This window comes from Clytia hemisphaerica, unplaced genomic scaffold (assembly GCF_902728285.1).
Source record: "Clytia hemisphaerica strain Z4C2 unplaced genomic scaffold, Clytia hemisphaerica genome assembly, whole genome shotgun sequence".
Classification (NCBI taxonomy): Eukaryota; Metazoa; Cnidaria; class Hydrozoa; order Leptothecata; family Clytiidae; genus Clytia; species Clytia hemisphaerica.
Genome location: NW_027104411.1, coordinates 1 through 7,976, shown reverse-complemented (window position 1 = coordinate 7,976; position 7,976 = coordinate 1). Strand labels below are relative to the sequence as shown.

Genomic DNA, 7,976 nt, shown 5'->3' with positions numbered 1-7,976 from the left:
GTTCAAAGTTGTTCGATTGACACCGTCTGGCTAGAACTTTTGCACAAAAAAAAAGAAAAATAGAAATGTTGTATTTTTTACTGCTCTATTCGCATACTGAATTTCAAAGATCTTCTATGTGGTGGTTTTTTGCAAACTGCAAAAAACTGATTTTTGACTTTAGGTTATGTATGTGCTTGCGTGCAGCATACCGTAACTTGGTCTAATGTCGACACCCCCCCCCTCTAATTCCGACACCCTTTTTATCAGCTGAAATTTATAGAAAGGTTGAAACTGTTTTTCTTTGCTTAATGGTCAGAGAGGAATAATCCTTTTCAAGCTTTCATATTATTCCTTTCTCTAAAGAAGGGTGTCGGAATTAGACGAGGGATGTCGATATTAGACCAACTTACGGTAGGGTACAAAGTCCAAATATGTGTTTCCCATAATTTTTGTATGAACAGTGCGGTCAAGACTAGACAAATTTAACGCTGTCTGGCTTTAAATTTAAAACTCAATTTTCGGCAAAGTTCAAAAGAGAAAAATCAAGCAGTCTAATCATTAAAGGGACGTAAACATGAGCGCAAGACGTTTATTAATTTTCATAATTTTCAAACATTTTCTTCGCAAAAAATGGGAACGAATCAAACGATTTCGTACTTTTACACTTCTTAATATGCTGCATTACAAACGAATGAAGAGATTAGCTTTGATGATGAACCGCCCGTTTCTGGCTCGCAACGAGCGAAAGATTTGGGCCCTTGAAAGACACGAATTTTGGTTTACTGATCTATGGGGATAGAAGAGATGAAATTGATAATAATGTCCGTCATAGCCAATGGCGACAAGATTTCCGAATCAAAAAGGAAACTTTTGAAATGCTTGTAAGATTGAGGAGTCCAAGGTTAGCAAAGCAAACACGCAACTTCGCAGGGCTGTACCGATTGAAAAAAGGATTGCGATTGGATTATGGAGGTTAGCGACGGGAAATGCATATAGAACAGTCGGAAAAACTTTTGGTGTTGCAAAGTCTACTGCTGTTTCAATTACGAGGGATTTTTACAAGGAACTTTCGAGGATTTCGGGTCAGGTTATCCTTTCCCCAGTTACAAGAGATGAAACTAGAGAAGAAATAGGACGATTCAAAGAGGAAACAAACTGTAAAATTCCACAAGTGTAGGGGCAATTGATGGAACGCATATCAAAATAACTGCACCAGCAAGCGAACATAAGGGAGATTACTACAGCCGTAAGCAATGCTATACAATCAACACTCAAGCAGTTGTTGGTGGAAATCTAAAGATCCTAGATGTCGCAACTGGGTTCCCAGGGAGTATACATGACGCCCGAGTGTTAGCTCATACGTCGCTATTTCGAAAAGCAGAACGCTTGGAAATTCTAACTGATCCTACTAAACGGATTGATAACAACACTATACGACCACTTTTACTGGGAGATGGAGCTTACCCTCTGGTTCCATGGCTAGTCAAACCCTATCCTTTTATTCCCGCTTTAACGAGGTCAGAAAAACGGTTTAACAAAATACTCAGCTCTGCTAGAGTCACGGTGGAAAGGGGATTTGGTATTTTAAAGGCTCGGTGGAGATGTTTACTAACGCGCCTTGACGCTGAAGTCGAAAATGTTTCTGATCAGATTATCGCTTGCTGCGTTTTACACAATTTGTCAAGAAATGAATGACGAATACATCGATGAAGATGGAATGTTAGATAACATACTGAGAAACGAGAGGCGAGCAAGGCAACAACGACGAGTTAACCAAGACATTTATCCGCTGGGAGAAGAAACAAGAACAATATTGAAAATATATTTAGAACAAAACGAGTAGTACTTTTCATGTAGTGTTCAATGAGAGTGAAATGTTAAAATATTAACTAAAAACCGTTAAAAACAGTATAATGTTTCAACTTTTAAATTTTCTAGAAAAAAAACATAAGACAAGTGTTACCAAATATTTTCACTTTTGATTTTGACCACCAGGACCACCAGATAAAATGTTCCTAACTGTAAGAAAAAAGCTCTATCGCGTTTTTTTTCTTCTGCGTCATGTTTTTGTTGGTTTTCCACCAACTCTCTCATGAATTTGTTATTTTGGGTTCGGAAAGATTTGAAAAAATCAATTTGTTCTCTCTGAACATCAAGTAGTTCTTCGTGGAATGTTTTTTTCTTATTTTTTTTGAATCATTTTAAATCAGTCAATTTTCGTTTGTTCTTGTTTTCATTTCCGTCAGGTTTCTTGTTTTCGACAGTACCCTCAGATTCTTCAAACGTGTCATTGATACCGTTCTGCAAGCCGTCTCTGTATCAATATCAGAATCTTCTGATTCATAAGCTCATCTTCTTGTTGGAGGATGGATTTGCCACATGTCCAATCGTCTGGTTCGGCAGGTCGGCTCTATCGTCTGCACAATCTGATGATGGAAATTGCAAAAAGAATTAGAAAGAAACATACTCACTGGGTGTGTGAAAATGCTCAAAATTTTATTTTAATTTAAATTTTTTTTCTATCATATCCATCATCTCTCACATGGGTTAAAATCAACAAATTAGAAGGATTTTGAAATTAAAGAAAGTACAAACATCCATTTCATTTACGCCTCGAGATTTTAGATCATGCTATAACAAAACAATTACCTGGTTTTGATGTCCAGATTCTTTTGACATTTGGCATGGTCATCATGTTTTATCTGAAAGGACCCGATCCAATTGTTGATAGAATTTGCACGTCTTAAATTCAACACCACTCTTTCCCTCGTTGTGTTGCTTACACTTCTTGTATGCGTCTTTCAGTCCTTTTATTTTGGCTTTACATTTTGTAATGTTTTTGGGCTTTCCTTTTACTTTGTTAACTGCGTCTCTTATTTTACCCCACGCTTTGTTAGCATTTGTCGAATTCAACATGTCTTGATTCTCAACCCATAAATAAACTAATGTAGTGGTCTGTTCTGAGGTCCAGCTATCTCTTGTTGTGTTTTGTGATTGTGATGTCGAGGGTTGTTCGGTCGACGGTTCGCTTTGTAGCTGATTCTGTTGAAAATTTGATCCTGTTTGTGACTGATTCGGTTGTTGGTAAGCTTGTTGACTTGGAAAAACCGGTCTTGTTTGTGGCAGATTTTGCTGCTGATGCATTTCCTGGTTAGGAAAATTTTGCACTGCTGCTTGGTAGTTTTGATAGTATGTTGGATGGTAGTATGGTGGCGGAAATGACATTTTTCATCCAAAAATACTTGTTTTAACAAATCCAATTCTCCCTCAACTTTTCTTCTCTTCTCAATGACTCAATCAAACCACATCAAATCACAACCCACACAAAAAAAAACAGACACATTTTTCTCACTCATGAAAAATATGAAAAAGTGTGTTCTTCTGATCTCAAATTTTCTTTTGTTTCGAGCACCTATTCATACTCAATAAATGGGCCCTAATTTTAACAATAGAGTCAAAATTTTAAGACATGCTCGGGAGCATGTCTTATTTCGGTTTAATAATTAGACCCATTATATAAATTTGAATAGAAGATTTATTTTTTTGCAAGCGGTCAGACTACATTTTGTCTTGTTACTATGGATACGGTGTTTATTTAACGATTTTTTTTTCTAGTGTGACCGCACTGGAAGAGTTTGGTCTATTCTGAGTGAACCGCTGTGAGTGGCGTGGGAATACAATAGAACCTCAGTCGCATGTCTGTGCAGCAACCAAGGTCGTCATTGACCACTATATACCACAGCGCCTTCTTCTAAGAACTCTTCTTTAAGAACAGTTCTTGAAAATACAGTCAGCAGACAGTATAGCATTTTCTGTGTCAGTGCCATTAAAAAAATCCCACAAAGACGGAGTGCACAAGGTTAAAGCTAATAGTTTTAAAAGTTGTGTATAGTAAAAACATACTTGCCTTGCTTGCCGAAGACCTTTCCCATTCTCAAGGCAATAAAAATATTTTCTCTGTATATATCTGTATTCTTTAAGTGAACAAAAAAGTAAAATCAACACAGTTTGTTTTTTACGATATTTCGTTCCATTTTCAGAACTTCATCAGGTATAATACTGCACAAGCGTTAACACATTTTTAAATGCTACAAAAATCAGTGATGCGTAAAAAAGGCGAGAAATAAAAAATTCTAATGAACAAAGGAAAAAATTCTATAGGGAATAAAACAAAGAAAATGTTAAAAAGATTTAATAAAAATAGGTATTCTTTAAAGTAAAACTCTGTACAGTACCGTCAGCTGCGCTAACTTGGGACTATCTGACAAAACATGGGACGGCAATTCGGCCACCATTTCACAGAACCTCCAAAGTCATTTGATTTGAGTTAATGAACGGCATATTAAAAAAATACATGATTTCACTTTCGCACCGAGTAGGCTTATAAATCGAAATATGAAAAAGATCCGTAGTGGAACACATGCAAATGTCTGGTACGAAGAAGACCAAATTACTGACAAAACGATGGAATGTTTGACGTCAGTCGTGCAGCAACTTACACACTCATTATTTGTTAATCCCATCGGGTGATACCGTGAGTGGTCCTAAATCTGACAGCCTTGCCTAAATCTGACCCCCAAAATAACTGCTATGAAAAAAAATTCTAGTTTTACAAACATTCCCTCTCCAAGTTGAACAATAAACTATATTGCCAGAACTCTGGAAACAAAACATGTCAATTAATGCGATAAAAAAGTGTGAGTTGTAAAAATAATCACCTCTATTATTCTGAATTAACATTTTGTAATAAAAAATTATGTTTTGTATAAGAAACAATTAAATGTTTTGGTTCGATTTGGTTCAGTATCAAATCTCTCAGTTTAGTTCAAAAATAGTAACATCTACCACAGGAAAAAATAGTAACATCTACCACAGGAAAAAGTCATCAGATAACACGGGTGGGAAAACTTAAATTCCGACGCCATAATTTTCAAAACTCAATTTTTGCGTGTGATTTTATAAACTGATAAGGTGTGATTGTTTTGGCAGTGTGATTTCCGATATCACACTGCGGAATTATTCAAATAATTATTTTCATTTTTTAAATTCGGCGTGTGAAATCCAATTTAACACTTTTAAACTTCATTGAAAAGGCTTATCGAATCACATGTGTCTTTCTATTGCCCGGCGATAAAATGCACCCTAGTCCCGAAGATAAATTACACTAAAAAATCAAAACAAAGATGGACAGACCAGAAATCGCAGTCATTAGTTCCAGGGTGGCAGTCACATTAATAGGGTGGGCAGTACTCCCCCTGTACACGCATGCTTAAAGAAAACCACAAGTGGAAATTGGGTCAAAACTGTTCAGATTGCATTCAAACATTATAAGGGTGTATTCGATCAGTGTGTAACACAACGCTAAAGGTGAGGCGTCCCGCAAGGGTGGCCTCATTCATTCGCAATGGACTTGTGTCGCAAGGGCTCAGGGTGAGACGGGATTGAGGACATTAAATTGGCTCTCTAGTGCAGCTCCACTGTTGTGGCGGGATTCTCAAAGTAGCGCAAGTACATGACAGAACAAATGGGAGCTATCGAGCCAATGCTCACGAATGATTGAATACATTTAACAATTTATCAAATACAAATCAAAGCCATTTTCTAAAAAGCTGGGTGTAAAATGCCAAATCCGACGTAGGATTTTCGATTTAACACGCGAGGAGAGAGGGCCTGAAGTATGAAATTCAACGTGGGATTTTCGATTTAACACGTGTATTGTTCGATTCAGGACAAAATGTTTAAAGCCTGTGATCCTGCGTTAACCACATCAGAAATTCAATTATACACGTGTGATTTTGAGGGGTGTGATTTTGCGTCTCCCACCGGCGTAAAAACAAGCCGATTCCCATGCGTGGGATAGCAGTGTGAAATGTATACTTTCACACTGGTGTGATTTGATGACTTTTTCCTGTGTACGTTATTCCAAAGAGCAATGAAAAATGACAAAAGTTTTTCTTTTTGTTTGGAATTTTTTTCAAATGAATCATAAACTACAAACTGAAAGTTTTGATTGTGTGAAGGAAAATACAAGCCATGCAATACGGGGCAAATGTCCGGGAAACAAAACATTTTTCTATCCCTAGACAACCGAACCGCGCTGCCAGATGAGTTGTCATAGCAAGTTATTCCATGTTAAGACAACACACAGTGACCAGACAGTACTAGGGTGGACAGGGCAAAATTTTCCCCCTAAATTTTTAAAAGCCAAACTAATTTTATTTGAAAGTCCTTAGGCAAATACTTTTTTATTTATTGGTTTACGGATCCGCCAACGTTATTTTTGCCAAAGTAAAAAAAAAAATAGAGATTTTAAAAACTTTTATTTACTTTTTCTCCTCCGCCCTTCAAAAAAGAAAAAAGAAATAAAAACCTTTACTTTTAAACCAGAAAACAAAAGAAAAGAAGAGAAAGAGAAGGGGGTTAAATGATAACATACGTAATTTTCCTGTCACCCCTATAGATTGATCAATCATTCATTGATTGATTATTGATTGGTTATAAGATGATGATAAATAATCGTTTAGAACTACTATGTACTTCCAAAAGCCAGAGACAAAAACAAATTATCTTCCAAGATGAGGGTGCCCTTTTGGATCTATTGTTTAAGGCTATCTAAAATGGTGGACAGAGTTGCAGAAAGACATAAGCGCCCGTTGCTTTGAGGGTGGTAACGCCAAAACGCTGAAAATGATCTTCCCACAGAAGGCAAGTTAGTTGCCATGTGAGTTACTATACGTCATGCACCACAGCGTGCAATGAACAATATTTCAGTGGATATCAATATTTATAAGAATATCTTATGTGCGTTTTTCCGCTCTGAAATTGCCTAATTTTTTGTCTTCGACAGAGGACCCAATTTCTAAATTTCCGTCAAAATTTTCGTAGAATTCCACCACTCTTTTCGAAAAAAATCGATTTTGCTCATTCGCCAACCGTGAAGCCCCCCCCCCCATATACCAATCAAACTCGAAACATTAGAAAAAAGACATTCACATCAATGAAACATGCGCATATAAGAATATCTTATGTGCTTAACTTCAGTTGACTTTGAGTGTTTCATTGAAGATGAAGAAGGAGAAAGATAATAAATGCACTTGTCAGTTACATCAAAATGCCTCGAAAATGTCAATATGAAAATTGCGTAATCAGAGAACATATGTCTTGCTCATTATAAAAAGGCTGAGACAAACTTTCAATAATTGGATTGTAACATCGAGTTAAGTCTTTTTTGTTAAGTCACCAGGGGGTAAATAAAACAGACCTTGATACATTTATCGTTCGTTTCAACTTGACGATTCGTTTAAAACTCAGCCTCCTAAATATTTGGGGCAGGTAAAATATGTACAAAGAAATTCATACTTTTCCAACCCGGCAAATCTTTAAAAAAGAAGCGAACAATAAAATATAATTACCCTTTCCAAATAAACCTCTTCGGTGGCAAGCGTAGTCTACTCTGATGCAATTGTAAAATTTATGTGATGGGAGTTTGAGATAGTAATGTAATGTTGTTTGGGGAATTATGAAGTTCTCTGGAATTTCGATTGCATTTATCCAGGTTGATTTTTTATGACTTTTAATGGTACTTTTTCCAACGAGTTTGATTACTCTGTTCTCACACTTATGTCTTTTTTTTTCGCGTCCTTTTCCGTGATTACTTTTATTTATATTTTTAAAGACAGGTAAGAAGGCATATTGATGTAACTGCTTGTTAATTTTGATAAACAGGTTTGTTCTATCTTTGTTGAAAGTTTGAGAAATTTCTACCAACGCAAAACGTTTTTACAGCCAATTAAAGACGCAGTCTGCTTATACTTACTATGTTTGCTATATCTTCTAGGCAAAAAAATGGTTAAAAAAGACACAAACATAATATTTTATGAAAGATTTTTGATTGCAGCCACGTACAGGAACTTGCCAAATGTTTTCAACTGTTATTTATAGATACTACCTAATTACTCGTTTGTTTTACTTGAATCCAATGAGATGTGGAGTAA

At 36.2% G+C, this 7,976-nt stretch overlaps 1 pseudogene; it reads left to right on the top strand.

The window, feature by feature from the left end:
- Positions 1-857: 857 nt before the first annotated feature.
- Positions 858-1,933, top strand: LOC136820223 (uncharacterized; annotated as a pseudogene).
- The last annotated feature ends 6,043 nt before the right edge of the window (positions 1,934-7,976 follow it).